The sequence below is a fragment of the Dendropsophus ebraccatus genome, chromosome 8, assembly GCF_027789765.1.
Source record: "Dendropsophus ebraccatus isolate aDenEbr1 chromosome 8, aDenEbr1.pat, whole genome shotgun sequence".
Taxonomy (NCBI): Eukaryota; Metazoa; Chordata; class Amphibia; order Anura; family Hylidae; genus Dendropsophus; species Dendropsophus ebraccatus.
The window spans coordinates 21,625,721-21,643,223 of record NC_091461.1 but is presented as its reverse complement, the minus strand read 5'-3'; the positions used below and the strand labels follow the sequence as shown (position 1 = coordinate 21,643,223).

General features: G+C 41.8%; 1 protein-coding gene across 1 annotated transcript in view; it reads left to right on the top strand.

Annotated features, from left to right (window-relative positions):
• Nucleotides 1–2,409: 2,409 nt before the first annotated feature.
• The window catches only part of CRTAC1 (cartilage acidic protein 1), a 471,729-nt gene continuing 456,635 nt past the window's right edge, over nucleotides 2,410–17,503 (top strand). The window contains exon 1 of the mRNA XM_069978915.1: nucleotides 2,410–2,557. The gene's annotated coding sequence lies outside the window, so the exon portion shown is untranslated. The remainder of the gene's footprint in view (nucleotides 2,558–17,503) is intronic.

The following is a 17,503-nucleotide window of genomic DNA, read 5'->3' as shown; positions in this document are numbered from 1 at the left end:
TATTGTCATATTCCCGTATACTTAGCTCCCTGGTGCCTGGATGCTTTTGGACTGTCATCCTAAGTGCCAAATCCTTAAAGGGGTTCCCTGATTTAAACTTATCCCCAAGAAAGAGATCTCCAGATCGGCCCCTGGCTCCTTTGTTTTGAATACAGCCGTGGGTCGGCCCATGACTCGCGGTTCAATTAATTCTCTATGGAGCCGCCAGAAGAAGCCGAGTACTCAGCTCTTTCCTGTGGCTCCATAAAGAATAGAGCTGCGGGTCACGGGCCGACCCACGGCTGTATTCAAAACAAAGGAGACAGGGGGCCGATCTAAAGATCTCTTACTTGTCCCCTACCCTATGGATAGAAAACAAGTAAGTTTTAATCGGAGAACCCCTTTAATAAATAGTTACATAAATAGGAGAATGTACACACCTTATGCAGTTGTTGTACAAAGTTAAATTTTTTCCAGTCTCTAATGCTACAAGGCAAAAACTGAACCACTATGCTTCCCAAAATTATAGTCTATATAGTCTCTATAGTGTAAGAATTGCTTACTAGGCAGGTTATAAAGCAGCAAAAACTCCTACACGCCGTGTCTTTATAATTGATATATAACACTTAGTAAGTCTTTCCAACCTCCGATCTATACTGTCTGAACTATAGTTATAGATACATTAGGACCAAGGTCACACAAGGTCAGTGGTTACCATTACTCTTCAGTAGGTCATTAGGATTTCCTGCTGGATGACCATACTTCCCGTCTGTACAGATTTGTCAAGATGGCAAGTGATTATCTAAGATATATGGAGTCTCTCCAGTTTGTAAAAATTCTGCTAAAGTCACCAATACAATATTATTTGACATGAGTGATTGGAAACAACCAGTATTCTTCAGCCTATATACTAACTAGAAGTATTGGAGCCATAAGGTCATCTGAGCAGATTACATGCCGAATTATTCTGCATACATAGTTAGTAACAATGAATTAGTTATCTTGTCCTGAACAAGAATTACAGTCCAAGGCTATGGTCACACATAGTAAGAGAATGGCCGGTCTCAGAAAAGACCATCCCAGCCTGTACTGCAGTACCGACCGGGTGCTATTTAGCGCCGCTGATTTCTGATGCAGGCGCATCCGTGCGCGCCCGCATCAGAACTCCCCACTGCACACAGCCTCAGACATGTCAGTTTTTTTGAAAGTATTCGAGTATGTACTGCATGCTGCTCGGGTGCTTGTGTACAAAGAGCTTGTTGAAAGGCTGATACGCATAATACATGTCCACAGGCTTAATACAGTGTATCTGTCATCATCAGACCTTCCAGATCTGCGGAGAGATCCTCTGCTAATCCAGAAGGTCGGATCTCAATGGATCAGACTATGGCTATGTTCACACTCTGCAAGAGACCGGCCGGTCCGTGACCCCTGCAGTACCGGCCGGATGATCTTTATGGCCATAGTGTTCTGGTGCGGGTGCATCAGCGCGCGCCCACATCAGAACTTCCCATAGCACACAATGAAGCAAGCAGCCGGAGCAGCTCGCTTCATTGTGTGAACTGACAGAGCAATTGCGCCCGCAGAAAACTGACATGCTCCGGGCGGAGCGTATACGATGTGTATACGCTTCGGCCGGGATCCCATAGCAGATAGGGCAGTGTTCACAGGCTCATAAAGTGTGCCATACTTTTACGTAGTGTGAACATAGCCTATGACTGTGGTGTCTGTATCTATAAAGGCCCCAACTTCTGGATTAGCAGTGGATCTCTCCTCTGATCTGAAAGGTCTAATCGTGACAGATACACTAAACCATAAAAGGAGGGGGGGGGAGTGAATCAGCGACTGAGTGACCATAGCGAAGCTTCCCTCCCCACCAACAGAGCTTAGTCTTGCCCCCAGAGGGTTAACTTAACCCCTTGGGGGCCAGACTGTCACTGTCAGAATAACCTGGTACCCTCTGCAATGCCAAGTAGGGGGCATCTTGTTAAATGGTGTAACTGGTGTAAAGTAGAATTGGCTCAGTTGCCCCTAGCAACCAATCAGATTCCACCTTTAATTTTCCAAAGAATCTGTAATGAATGAAAAGTGGAATCTGATTGGTTGCTAGGGGCAACTAAGACCATTCTACTTTACACCAGTTTGATAAATCTCCCCCATAGAATTTTTCCCGCTCAGATATACAGTACATTGAGAAATGTTTCCCGGCTGATGCCCTTACTACATAGACAGGTGCAATGAACCAGAGATATTGGGGAAGGTCTATCAAAGCCCATGCAGGGAAGCAGTTGCCTGTAGCAACCAATCAGATTGCTGCTTTCATTTTAAAAAAGGCCTGTGAAAAATGAAAGCTAGAATCTGATTGGTTGCTATGGGTAACTGCCTCTACACAAGTTTTAATAAATCTCGCCCAATCGGGTGTATATTCGCCATATGCGGCATGGCAATATGTAGCCAGGAATACAAATCCGAGGAACATCTCGCAGATCTTTTTGTGCGCGGCGCCCTGGAAGATTCATGTCTGCTGCGGCTGCAGCTCGGCTCTAGCGCTGTATGAGCGAGAGGACAAACTAAACAGGTAAAAAGAGACAGAGGGAAGAGTTTAAATTTAGCTTGGGTAAGGGATTCGCGAGCAGGAAGACGCTGCTTATCTGTCCTGGGGAACGGGGGCTGAGGGATAATTTAGTGTCGGATGACACCCATTCGGTTAGGATGTAACTGAAACACTTTGATAGACAGTGATTTACATTGATTAACCAGCGACAACCACTTAACGCTAATAAATCTTTAAAATATTTAAGAGGAAGAACCCGCGCTGGAATTTTCTCAAGGTAACAGGTAACGGAGCCATCCGACTATGAAGAACAGGTCTCCTGCTTTCAGGCTGGAAGGAAGGAGGAGATGGCAGGTATAGGGAATAATATATTGCCTTCAATCCTTTTAGTCATGTAAATGTTGCTCCAATTATACTAAGTAAAACGACTATAAATGTGATATATAAACTCCCATCATCTTTGCGGATAAAGAAATTACCTTGATAGCGTAGAACGCCGCAGCGGCAATTCGGCTAATTTATTCTGAATGGCTTAAAGGGACGCTCCACCTTGAATGAACCTTGTCTTCCGTAGACATAAAATGTAAAATATTGCGTCGTTGTGAGAAATGATTGTTGCTTTTTTTGTTTCATTCACTGTTGAGTTTATAGAAAAAAAAAGAAGATTTTGCTATGTGGAAACCATCATCAAGCAGCTGCTGACAGATCTACCATTCAGATGAGACGTTTCTTGTTAGGCCCGGTTCACACGTAGCAAAACTAGCGGAATTCCGCGGCGGAATTGTCGGCCTCGGAATGCCGTTAGCTTCCCTCTCATAATGGGAGTCTATGGGAGGCGCACGCTGCTGCTCTCTCCGCGCTGAAGAATGAACATGTTCATTCTTCGGCGCAGAGAGACGCTGTGAGAACAGCAGCGCGCACCTCCCATAGACTCACATTATGAGAGGGAGGCTAACTGCATTCCACGGCCGACAATTTTGCTACGGGTGAACGGGGCCTTAGTATTTGAGTGCTGATAGAATTTGATTGATCAATGGGCTCTCTGGATAATTAGGTGGATGTGATATGTTGTGCGATATAAGAACGTAAGTTGTTCTGGATGTAATGTCATAATGTGAGAGCCTGAGCCTTAGGGTCCTAATAGATAAATCGATTTTTAACGATAAACAATTGGAAGCAAGATTGTTTATTGTTAACCTGAAAATGTTCACCATATTACACAGAACGATGGTCATTAGTTACTATTAGTTACAATGTGGAATTACACTGAACGATTAGTGAACAATGCGGAACTACACGGGCTCTTCTTTTGCATATTCATGTTTCCCAGGGGGCAATGCACCTAGGATTTCACTGCATTGAGCGCTTTCACTAGCAGCCGGCAGTGTTATCGTTTGGCTGGTCTCCCTGAGATCAGTGATCTGTTTCTCTTATGGCTCTACTAGATATTGTTCCCACCTAACCAGAATCCTGCTCCACACTGATGAGGGGCAACATCCTGAAACAGCTGTATGCAGATGGATACCTGGCCTTGGTTTGTCCCTTGTCATTACATTGACTTATAGGGCCACTTAATATGGTGGTTTTGGTTGTTTCCTACAGGAGCCACCCCTTGGCTTGGTTCTTCCTGGAGGGATATCTGGCTAGTCCTGTATTTCAAGACTCTTCAATGAGGCTCCACGGACTCTTCTTTTGCATATTCATGTTTTCCAGGGGCAATGCACTTAGGATTTTACTACATTAAGCGCTTTCACTAGCAGCCGGCAGTGTTATTGTTTGCCTGGTCTGCCTGAGATCAGCGATCTCTTTCTCTTATAATTCACATGATATTCGTCCCTTGCAATAGGGCCCTCTTAGTGAAATTGGCTGGGGAAAAGGGGGCGGGGCCTAAACTAAGACCGCCGTACAAGTATGTCGGTCCTGATAAATCCCCCCCCCCTCCAGTAATCAAAATGCAGTACTACAGAATTTTCACATTGACAGTATACCCAATATTCTTTATCTTCTCTGCCTGCCGGGCATCTACTGTATGCATTGCAGGTTGTATAAGGTCATATAAACATGCTGTAGCAAGAGTATATACAGGGGTTGGGCTACTGTTTACTTTTTACCTGGAGTGCTGTATTGTTTACCTGTTGACCCATACCTATTTGTATATACGTGTACATTGCATTCCCCTATCAAAGATATTGGTTATTATTTATAACCATTGAGACAGAGATGATAGAACATGTATTGTGGTGTTACTATATGGTTGTTTTATTAATAATTTTCTGTGCTTCAATAAAGGTTTTTTATATATTTAAATCATCAGTAGGTGTGCAGCATTTTTGTGCTTTTTTGGTATATGTTGTATTTCCTGCACAGCAGCACAACTACCTAATACAAGTTATTCAGTGGTGCCCTCCCTATTCACATAGTTAATTATATTGTTGTTTATCCAATATTTGTCTACCTTCAGAGGTGATCCCATGTGCAGTAACACATGGGTTCTGGGACACTGCACATGTTGTTCCAGAACTTTGATATAAATTTTATGGGGAACCCAGGCCCTCAGAACACTCAGACCTGGACCAATCATAACTTTTGACATGTCTCTATGATCAGGTACTAGAAACAAAATATAAGACAGCACTCCATAGCGTAACTCAGACAGGGCTGAAGTGGTGAAAGTAAGCACATAGAACTCTCACCTGAGTAGGTTGTGCTGATGTAAGGCACAACTCTTACTGATAGCATGTGAATGAACCGCAGCCACTCCTGACTAATCCCCACAGGGATTAAAGACAGTCAGTATCCTCCTCCACTCCAAGGCGGGTAAAACAGGCGCAGGTCCAAGAGGTAATAGAGATTTAAAATATCATAAAATTTATTAAAAGAATTATGCCAGCGACACAACGCGTTTCGAGACCGGTCCGGTCTCGAAACGCGTTGTGTCGCTGGCATAATTCTTTTAATAAATTTTATGATATTTTATATCTCTATTACCTCTTGGACCTGCGCCTGTTTTACCCGCCTTGGAGTGGAGGAGGATACTCTCTATGATCAGGTGACGTTACTGATGACATCATCAATAACCACTGAGGACATCAGTCTGGATAACATTATCGATAACATCAATGATGATGTAATAGACCTGAGGTCATCATCGATGATATTGTTGATGGCATTATCGATCTGATTACATTAGTGATGACATCACCTCATCAATCTAATGACAACATTGATCTGCTGACATTATCAATGACATTGTTGATGACATCATCGGTATAATTACATCATTAATAACATGACTGATTACATTATCGATCTGATGACATCATCAATGACATTGCTAACATTAATATTGGCATCATCCATGACGTTATAACATAGAATTTTCAGAGAACACTACACTGGCAAAGTAATGACCACAGATGAGGATAATATAAGTTTGTAGAGAGATGTGGGGAAGCTGGAGGCTTGGGCAGAGAAATGGAAAACGGTGTCTAATGTGGATAAATGTAAGGTTATGCACTTGGACCGTAGAAGAAATAAGTGCAAATACGTGCTAAATAATAAACCACTAGGTTACATAATCTGATGACATCACTGATTACATCATCGATCTGATGACATCACTGATGAAGTCATCGATCTGATGACATCACTGATGGCATCATTGATCTGATGACATCACTGATTACATAATTTATCTGATGCCATCATTGATTACATCACTGATGATAACATCGATCTGATGACATCACCAATGGCATTGTTGATAAAAAATCATCAATCTGATAACATCATCGATGACACCATTGATCTGATGGAATCACTGATGACATAATTAAAAACATTACTGATGACATCATACAGTACCAGGACAGGTTATCAAGCAAGGGGTTATTTAGTTTAGAAAAAACGCTTCTTAGGGTAGCTTCACACACACTGTATCGCAGATTTTCTGCTGCGGATCTGCAGCAGATTTAATCTAAATTACTAAACACACCTTAAAATCTGCTGCAGATCCTGTACGTGTGAATGCACCCTGCAAATATACTGTATGAATGGGCAGTACAGAGATCTTTGCAGTGATCTGTTTACTCCTAAGTCAGTAACCATGACAAGGGGGCGTACTCTACATCTAGTGGAAAGAAGGTTTCACCATCATCACCAACGAAGATTGCATACCTATAGGCCACCCCTCTCACGCACTTCAGATTTATTAAGAGATACACACCTCTCAATAAACCTGGTGTAACACTGTGGGCGTCTACACTTGCTCTAAGCCGGTGTAGATTTTCAGGACAATTTCCACCTGCATAGACGTTTGGGTGGCTACGTGTCCTGCTGCACCCCCTGCTTGTGCAGTAGTTTTTGACTTTTTGCCTATGCTTGGTGCTTGATGAATTCCTCCTGGTATATACCGTATAATATGAGATATATAGGAAGTCAGCCATCAGTTTATGAAGCAGGAAAACTAGGTGTAAGGATCTGAGAGACCAGATTGTTATTGAATAGGATGAGCTGTTTCCAAGTGAAATCCGAAGGAGCTAGAGCCGGTTTATTTATAACATCTTGTACTTCTATTGTCTGCATGGACCTGACAAAGACTTTATTCCTCTTTCAAAGCTCATTGTTCTTATAGAATAAACTTGAATTCACTTCCCGTGGCGTCTTCACCTCGCTGGCAGCATCTCTACTTTTTCTTTTCTTCTTCAGGTTCCTGTATCCTGAAGTAGTTAACTGGTTATTCACCACTGGAATTCTATCACAGATACTGAAGCTGCTACAGAACCTCTTTCATAACCCTAACAGGGGCATAACAATATGGTATGTAAAGATTGCTTAAAGAGGAACTACGGCATTTTTTTTCCCCTTTCAAATCAACTGGTTAACAAAATTATACAGATTTGTAATTTACTTTTATTTAAAAATCTCCTGTTTTTCAGTACTTATCAGCTGAGGTATGTCCTGCAGGAAGTGGTGCATTCTTTCCAGTCTGACACAGTGCTTCATGCTGCCACCTCTGTCCATGTCAGGAACTGTCCAGAGCAGAAGAAGTTTGTTACTACTCTGGACACCAGCTGATTTGAAAGGAAAAAAAAACAACAAAACATTTAGCTGGAGAACCCCTTTAAACATTTGCTGGAAGCAAGGCTGCTACAATGTACAAACCATACTGTAACACAGTAGACAGGGAGTGCACAACCCATATAATGTACACAAAGTAATCCCCCCCCCAAAAAAATAAAAAAATAAATAAAATATAAATAAATAAAAACACTCTTTTTTTTTGGAGTGGAGTCTCCCTTTAAATCCCTGTTGTTTTCTCGATGTAAGCGTGGTTCTTGACTGGGGCTGACTTTGTCTTCCCATGTCCATAAATGTGTTTGTATTGCTTGGAAGCACAATATAAGTGGCAATTAGAGTCTGATTTAGAGAATTTACTGAACCAGGAGTAGAATTCAATACTAATCATGTAGGCAACAGTTTTCTAAGTCTTGGTGTCTGTGGGTCACTGATATTCTAGATTTTTACTGCATTGTGCAGAATTCTCAAACACATTGCATCTAGAAATAGCAACAAAATTGTTAGGAGGGCGTCATAGTCCATCGTTGTTTCTAGCAGGGGTGTAGCTATGGAGGGGGCAGCCGTGTGGCTAAAATATCTGAAATCAATACTCATAAACAGGGTGTCTATATACTGCAGTGTTCCTCCCTGCTGCCCCCTCAAAATCTGAAACTTTTCAACAAACTTTTCAAACGTAAGACAACTTATAATATATCTTATCAAATAAAAAATGTCTCTTATGGTGCGTTTACACAGACAGATTTATCTGACAGATCTTTCAAGCCAAAACCAGGAACAGACTATAAACAGGGATCATGTCATAAAGGAAAGACTGGGATCTATCCTCTTTTCAAATCCATTCCTGGCTTTGGCTTCCAATATCTGTCAGATAAATCTTTCTGTGTAAACGCACCCTAACTCTATTTATCCGAAACATCTCATGCTAAAAGTCTAGCGATTAGACAAGACATACCATCAGCTCAGTGAGGGATCAGATTGCATGATGCTCAGGGCAGGGAAGTGGCTAAGATGTTCTAGGGGTGGGATCTTATGCTGAGCTTGTAAATTATTTGTCCCCACCCCCACCTTTTGGAGCTTGTACAAGGCTCACTTCCTTCTTCTTTCCACCTGTTTTTTTCACCTTCCTTCCATATGATTTTGCTTTATCTTGTATGGTACATGTTGCCAGTATCAACCAGTTAGGGCCATTGTGCATCAGTGGTTTGTGTTTGTGTGTGTGTGTGTGTGTGGGGGGGGGGATTGTGTGGGAGGTTAACAAGTTTTTAAAGAGAAAGATGCATAGACATCTGTGGCCAACCCTGGTGATGCCCATCCCCGGGTACACTAGCTCTAGGCTTTGAATGGGTAGCACTGGGTGTGTGTGGGTGCAAGTGTGGAGTAGTGATGAGCGAATACTGTTCGATCGAATAGTGAGATATTCGAATATTCGATATTCGGACGAATATCCCGCGAATATTCGACAAATATTCGATAAGTGTTCAAATCCCCCAGCTTCCGGTTTTACCATCCAAATGGTCAAATAGATGTTTTTCACTAATCGAATACTTGTTCCCATAGACTTTAATGGGATTGAATATTCGATCGAATATTTGAACATTCACGGGATATTCGTATGAATATCGAATATTCGAATATTTGACTATTCGCTCATCACTAGTGTGGAATAAGGACAGAGTCCAGCACTTAAAGGGGTAGTGCGGCGGTAAACAATTATTCACAGAATAACACACATTACAAAGTTATACAACTTTGTAATGTATGTTATGTCTGTGAATGGCCCCCTTCCCCGTGTCCCACCACCCCCGCCCATGTATCCGGAAGTGTGGTGCGCTATACATACCTGTCACGTGCCGACTCGTCTCCGATCTTCAGTCTGCGATGTCGTCTTCGGACGGCCGGGCCGAATCCCTCCGAGCGTCCTGAGTGCCGGCCGCCCTCTTCAGCGTCATCAGATGCTCAGCTGCAATTGGCTGAGCACAGTTTGGCTCAGCCAATTGCGGCTGAGCAGCCGATGACGCGGCAGAGGGCGACGGACGGAGGGATTTGGCCCGGCCGTCCGAAGACGACATCGCAGACTGAAGATCGGAGAGGAGTCGGCACGTGACAGGTATGTATAGCGCACCACACTTCCGGGTACACGGGTGGGGGTGGTGGGACACGGGGAAGGGGGCCATTCACAGACATAACATACATTACAAAGTTGTATAACTTTGATGTGTGTTATTCTGTGAATAATTGTTTACCGCCGCACTACCCCTTTAAGCAGGACATGGAATCTCTTGAGTGCAATACAATAAAATAAAAAGAGTTCAAAAGATAATCTCAATAATAATGCCAACAATGTCCTTTCTCCTGATGGACAACACAGAAGGTTTAGGTGCTTGAAGTACCGAGGTAGTAAGCAGTAGGTCTAACTTAAGACTGGAAAGGTGCAGGGACTGTCTTGGGGCATTGCCTAATAGTGCAGAACTCTCCCAGGATAACTTGTAGTGTGACTTGTTTAGAAGAAGAAGCTCGTACTCATGGTTAAGACTGAGAAAGAAGAAGAAGACGGCCTTTTGCCAGAAGAGCCCACAAAGTGTCAGGTCTGGTAGTAGGAGTCCCAGGTTTGAAAAAGTGGCTATAGCTAATCCCATAAAGTTTCCCAAGTAGGTTGAGCAGGTTCCAATGGAGTACTTCAGCTTATGCTCTTTGCTCCACTGCAGACTGATCCCTGTTTCTGGATAGTCCTGACTAGATCTGAGTTGGTTATTCCTGGTGTTAGCAAGGTTTATCCCAGGTGACAGTTACCACACCTCTGGGTTCAGCACTGCAAACTTGTTACTAGTGGTCTCCTATAAAATCGGAAATGTTTGTTCCTGACAACGGCTCTGATTGATTGAGACACCAAGTGGTCATCATCCCGGAGTGTGACACCTGACAGAGTTACCTTTTGACAGGTGGGATAAGGACTCAGTGGCACACCTGTACTGGGATACTACATGATAACGACAGAGGGGAAAACTGATGAAAAGTAATATACATCATATAAGTTATATAACGGCCGGAAATAGTGCTTCATGTACACATTTGTTTGACCAACTTTTGTGTTGTGTTGAGTGTTCTGAATGGGGAAAGAAGATTAACCCATTGATGGAAACTTCCGGTGCCCCCCCCCCCCTTCGCTCTTTATTAGAACTAGGTCCGAGCATGAAAAAATCAAAGTGGCTGATCTTTTTTTATTATACATATTCAACATTGGAGAAGGGTTGAAAGATCAACATACACATTAGATGGTCAGACAGTCCAGCAAAATTGGGTCAATCCTATATGTATGGTGTATGGCTAGTTTAAGATTTAAGTCACTTTGGGACACACTATCTGATGTGATGTGCTGGTAAGTGACTGTCTAGACTCTCTCATTGTATAGATTGTGAACCACCTGCAGGTTATACAGCTCCCGACGCAGCATATATTACTACTAGATTGCACATAAATTCATGTTTAAAATATACACATGCACCTGTCTGCTCAAGATTAGAAAGAAAAATACATGATTCAATAAAATCCTCAAAAGGCTGATTCGTCCAAAACCTTAAAGGAGTTCTCAGGTGAAAAAGAAATGTTTTCAAATCAACCCGTGTCAGAAAGTTGTAGAGATTTGTAAATTATTTCTATTTAGAAATCTCAAGTTTTCCAGTACGTATCAGCTACTGTATGCTATGCAGGAAGTGGTGTATTCTTTCCAGTCTGACACAGTGCTCTCTGCTGCCACCTCTGTCCATGTCAGGAACTGTCCACAGCAGGAGCAAATCCCCATAGAAAACCTCTCCTGCTCTGGACAGTTCCTGACATGGACAGAGGTGGCAGCAGAGAACACTGTGTCAGACTGGAAAGAATACATCACTTCCTGCAGGACATCCAGTCCCTCATTTGTTTGTGTTTACTATTGCTGATATGAGACTGATAGAGATAGCTGCATATGGTGTAAATGTGATTTTTCTCTATGTATTTATATACATAGGTGTATGTGCATTTGTGTATATGCTTGTGCAACCTATGTGCCTATATGAGTGTACAGCATATATGTGATTATGTAAGTCTATGTATGTCTGTGTGTTTCTGTATGGGTTTGCAGGTACAATATTCAGGTATGTATCCCTGTGTATTCATATACTGCACTGTACGTGTATACAGTATCTCCCATGAATTCACGACAGACTGTGATCTATACATAAATGGTACCATTAATAATTACCCAGAATTCCTTTGGTCGGTGTAACCTTTGTAGGACATGTCACAGTGAAGTGAATGAAGATGTGTGTCGGTGCGAAACCAATGAGGGTGATTAAAGTTGCTCTTGAGGGCGCCTTCTATTTTGCTGCACTCTGTCAGTTTCCATTTTTAAGCCGGCCGAAGTCTTAAAGGGATTTATTTACTAATCTATTGATTTTTTACAACAGTGTTCACATTGCAATCGGGCTGTTAATTGGAACGCATTGCAGCCTTAAAGTGAAATTATTGTAGAAAAAATGTTACTTATTAGAATGGAGGATTCCAATGCTACAACCTATCGCCAGGCTTATGTTTTATCCATATGTTTTACATAGGTTGTACTAGCACTAGTAGTGGTAGTCTTTAACTAGAGACCCAAATATGCTGCAGGAGGACCCCCGGGAGTACAGTTAGATAATAATGGGATGTTTATTACTTTCTATGTAGCCTCGCACTATATAAAAAATGTTTAATGGCCCAAGTACTACTTTAAGTTCTTCACTTTAGTCTGTTAGGTTTTCTCTAACAAATTCTATTTGTGGAGCGAGCTGACAATAAGCGTTCAGTTTTCCTGCAGTGCCTCCACTGGGTAAATTAATCATTACACAATAATCATGCAAATAAGCCATTAGTCTGTGGAATGTAGGACAAGACAGGTCCTCCAGAGCAAGAGAGGCATAGACAGGTCCTGCAAAGTAATCTTGTTTGTAACCACTTTCCAGTCTGAGTAATGCTGCGTTTACACGGATCGATTATCATTGGAATTTGCACGAATTCGACCGATAATCATCAGTGTAAACGCAGCAAACGATCAAACGACGAGCGAGAAATCGTTCATTTTGATCTTACAACAGGTTCTTAAATCGACGTTCGCCATTCCGTGTAAACAGTCGTTCACCAATTTAACCTATGTGCGAGATAGGCTTAAGCCATCGCAAAACGATCGGAAAATGATTTTTTAGTACGATATATCGTTCTGTCTAAACGCTGATCGTTCTAAAAAAAATGTGTTCTTTCGATATCTTTAATCGTACGATCGGGTGAATTATCGCTCCGTGTAAACGCAGCATAAGACATGAGTAGCCTGCAAAAGCAACCCCCACCCCTTCCTATTAAAATAAGGTAAAATATATGTTGAATCATCCTCCCTCTTGGAGACTAACAATTCATTCTCCCAGTTCTCAGCTGCTGCTTTCTGCTGAAGACACAGAAAACTGTGTGTGAGCTGTTCTATCCATCTCTGCTCTGAACTCCCTACTAACTTACGAGATGGCTCATGCAAACAGCTCTCTTTATCTGCAAGTAACTTGTGACCTCACAGTGATTAACCCTCCTACCAATACAGTGTGCAGAAACAGCTGGCTAGGGACACTGTTTATATAAGCCACAGCGGAAGTGAGAGGGAAGGTGACAGAACGAAGAGAACAGCTCACAGTCAGTTTTTGGTGTCTTCACTCTTCAGCAAAAAAGCAGCAGCTCAGAACTGGGAGTAGGAGACTGATAATGTAATGACTCGTATGGAATGAATTGTTAGTCTCTATTAGGGGGATAATTCAGTGTGTATTTTACCACACCGGATAACCGCTTTAACTCAAAATTCCATCATGTCTGATCTGTAGATGGGTTCTGCTACAAAACCCTTTAATACTAAATTATTCAAGCATCACCTGAATCTCCTGGGCCTCAAAGCAAGAGGCTCCCCCACCTACCATGTGTCCTCTATAACACTGATGTCTTATGTGTAACCAATTAGAAGAGAACAATCCCGGCACCACCACCGGAGGTCTCCTTAACGTTAGTAAAAGGTGTTGCTCAACAATAAAAGTCCAAGAATTCCAATAGAACAGATAAAGAACTTGTGGCACTCACCAACTCAGCATAACGTAAAAAGCTTTCCAGCTAGGTCTTGGACGCTGACCATGACTAGGCTACAGCCATTTCATGCGCAGCGCGCTTCTTCCTGGCCCTTATGTTGCAAAGGGCATCCGTGGGCAAGGACCAAGTGCAAAGGCTAATGGGAAACACTTGAATAGAATAGGCTTTGTGAATTATAGCTCAGAATATCACTCCTTCATTCTCACTTGTCTTATATCTTCTGTACCCTGGAAGGTTCGTTCTTCTATGTTGTGATTTCTCGCCCCCCTGCTGATTATTTTTTCTTGCAAAAAGGGAGGGTGAAAACAACACACAATATAATTACTATCAGTTTAGCATAAACAAGCCAGATTGTAATTTTTTTTGGAATAAATATATTTTTAAGTGTTTTTTTTTTTATTGTTAGGCTCTTGCTTATCATTATAAACATCTTCATATATTCCAGTTTTCGCAACAGCCATTGGAGCAGACATATTGGGCCTTATTTACTAACAATGAGTCTATTTTAAGCTGTTATGCTGTCGACAAATGGGACAAAACCAGACAATTTGCTGCTGGGAACAGTTTAGTATCCCAAGCCCAATAAGCACACATACTGTAACTGCCTATTCTATATAGCTCACAATTCTGCTTTGCTGTGTAGACTGGGGCAGAATCAGCAGAGTCAACTCATTAGTCCAGAATTTCCAATCTGCCTGAAATTTTCTGATTTAATCCATAGCAACCAAGCTGTGATTGGTTGCTATCAGCTAAACCAGACAGTTTTGGCTTCGGGCAGATTTATAAAGAAAGAAGCCATGTTTTCCATGCAACTTCTTTGGGTGCAGTGAGGCGTTTCTCTATAGAATAAGGCATTGGCTTTTCTTGGGCTCAGCGTTATTCCGAACATCTGTTTCTTGCTCTCAGAACAGGTTCACGATGAAATGACGTCTGCTGCCAAAATAGGCCTTTTCTGTGTTGTTTTCTGTAAAACAGACCCGGGGAAAGGTTACTTGAGTAGATGTGGACTGAGCTTTCATCCTTCCTAGAAACAGTCGAGGAAGATTAAGTCTGAAGTGCAGCCCGCTAAGCGTCTGTGTCTTTATTTCTAGAGACTGTATCTGCAGCAGGTAGAGAGGTGTGCACCCGCGGGAGGGGGGGGGCACGAGTCAAATCAGCACGAGAACAGATCGGGTTTCAGAATGAAAGGGAAAAAGAGATAACGGGAGAGATCAAGAATAGCAATGCAGCAATACTGCTTTTAGTGATAATTAATAATTAACATATCTAATGATGCCGGGCGACAGGAAGAATTCGGAAAAGAGCTGAGGGCATGAGGTGACACAAACAGTCAAGGTATTGGCACAAAAATCTCATCACGTCCCTACAGCGATTCACATAGCAAAATGCAAAGACGACAATAAAGCCAGTGACATTAATGTGCATTTATAAAACCGCCATATACTGGATCTCTGCTCCACAAACAGCGGCGGTTACCAAATCTTAACACCTTACAATGTTTCCAGCAATAACACGGAAGCGCGATGGATAGAGAAATGAACAGAGCCAGGAAGGTCACTTATTATGTGAAAACTAAAGACGGAACTATTATAGAAAATGCTCCATTTGGATGTTAAACAGGGACAGGGTTGTTTCCCCAAAACTGTTCTATAATTTACATGGACAGGATTTATCTGATGATATATATATATATAATATATATATATATATATATATATATATATATATATATATATATATATATGGGGGGGTTGTTCCATTTTCATGATCCATATCTCTTGTGCTGATCTATAAATATTTATTATCAGATTAGTTGGCACAGAATATTTTTATTTAGAATAAAAATAAAATGAACAGAGGTTGATGATGCAAGTGAATGATGGAGATGGAGGTAGTCAGGAATGAAGCGGATGAAAATAAAGGTTATTACAGCAGATAATCACTTTGTGTAATAGAAGGCAACGATCAACCGACATGCACGATGTTGGCTGATCATTGTCTTCCAAAATGTTGAAAAACAAATAACTGGGATAGCAACAATCTGCTGCCGTCGCTCCATGTAATATCTATCTATCTATCTATCTATCATCTATCTATCTATCTATCTATCTATCTATCTATCTATCTATCTATCTATCTATCTATCATCTATCTATCTATCTATCTCCTATCTATCTATCTCCTATCTATCTATCTACCATCTATCTATCTATCTATCTATCTACTATCTATCTATCTATCTCCTATCTATCATCTATCTATCTCTCTATCTCCTATCTATCTATCTATCTATCTATCTTCTATCTATCTATCTATCTATCTATCTATCTATCTATCTATCTATCTATCTATCTATCCCAAATCTTTCCCTTGATCTTCCCCTGAACTGTAACCTAACACCAAACTAACCTGATAAACCTGAGAAAAACAGCACCACCTTCAAATTACCAAGACCCGAATTACACAAAGAAGAACCAAGTATAGAAATCAGTGAATCTCAAGCACGCATCCGAACCCGAGCACTCTGCATTTAAATACTGCTGGCTAAAGAAGTTGCATGCAGCCCTAGGGAGTCCTGGAAAACATGGACATGTTTTTCAGGCAGCCTTAGGGCTGCATCCAACTTCTTCAGCCACCGGTAATCAAATGCAGAGAGTTTGGGTTCGGACGAACCCAAGTGTGCTTGAGGTTTCCTCATCTCTAACCAAGAGCAAACTGAAGAACTAGACTAAAACTAAAGGGTGTAGAGAAATACAATAAGTACTGGATTAAAATGAACAGAGTGATGAAGATGAAGAAATAGATTATGACACACATGAATTATAGTGATTGTAGGTGGGAATAAGGGAGAAGATGACAAACAAGAACAAATACAAGGATTGACCCTATGTAGCTATCCCTAATCTTTTCCTAGATCTTCCCCTGAACTGTAACATTAGACAAACTAAAGTCAATGTCTGTCCCTACAATGTCCCAATGGAAACTATAAACAAACTCCCCCTAGCAGATAGAGTGAGAAGGCACTAGACCCAGAGAAACAAGACAGGGCAGAAATCTGAAACACATACATTTCCAAAAAGATCATCAACCTTAAAAATTAAAACTAAAAAGAACTTAAAGTGACTCTGTACCCACAATCTATCCACCCCAAACAACTTGTACCTTTGGATAACTGCTTTTAATCCAAGATCTGTCCTGGGGTCCGTTCGGCAGGTGATGCAGTTATTGTCCTAAAAAACAACTTTTAATCTTGCAGCCCTATGCCAAACTGGCATGGCCTAGAGTGACTATGCATTAGGCTGGCAAAGCTTCTCTGTCCCTCCTCCCCGCCCTCTTCATCATTAGGAATGCCCCAGGCAGGTATTCTCCTATTCATCAGCTGTGTGAACACTGTACATGGGCTGGACCATTAAGGCACCTGTGCAGAGTTCACTGCAGAGGAATATGAGGGTGGGGAGGAGGGACGGAGGGGTGGTGCAAAGTTAGGGCACAGATACTCTAGGCCATGGCAGTTTGACACAGGGCTGCAAGTTTAAATGTTGTTTTTAGGACAATAACTGCATCACCTGCTAAAATGACCCCAGGACAGATCTTGGAGTAAAAGCAGCTATCTGAAGGTACAAGTTGTTTTGGGGGGGGGGGGGGGCAGACTGTGGGTACAGGGTCGCTTTGAAAGGTTCTTCACTGTCAACAGCGCAGAGATTGTGAAGTTAGCCAAGATTAGCTGATCCAGAGCAATGGCTTATCCATAGCATAATTGTA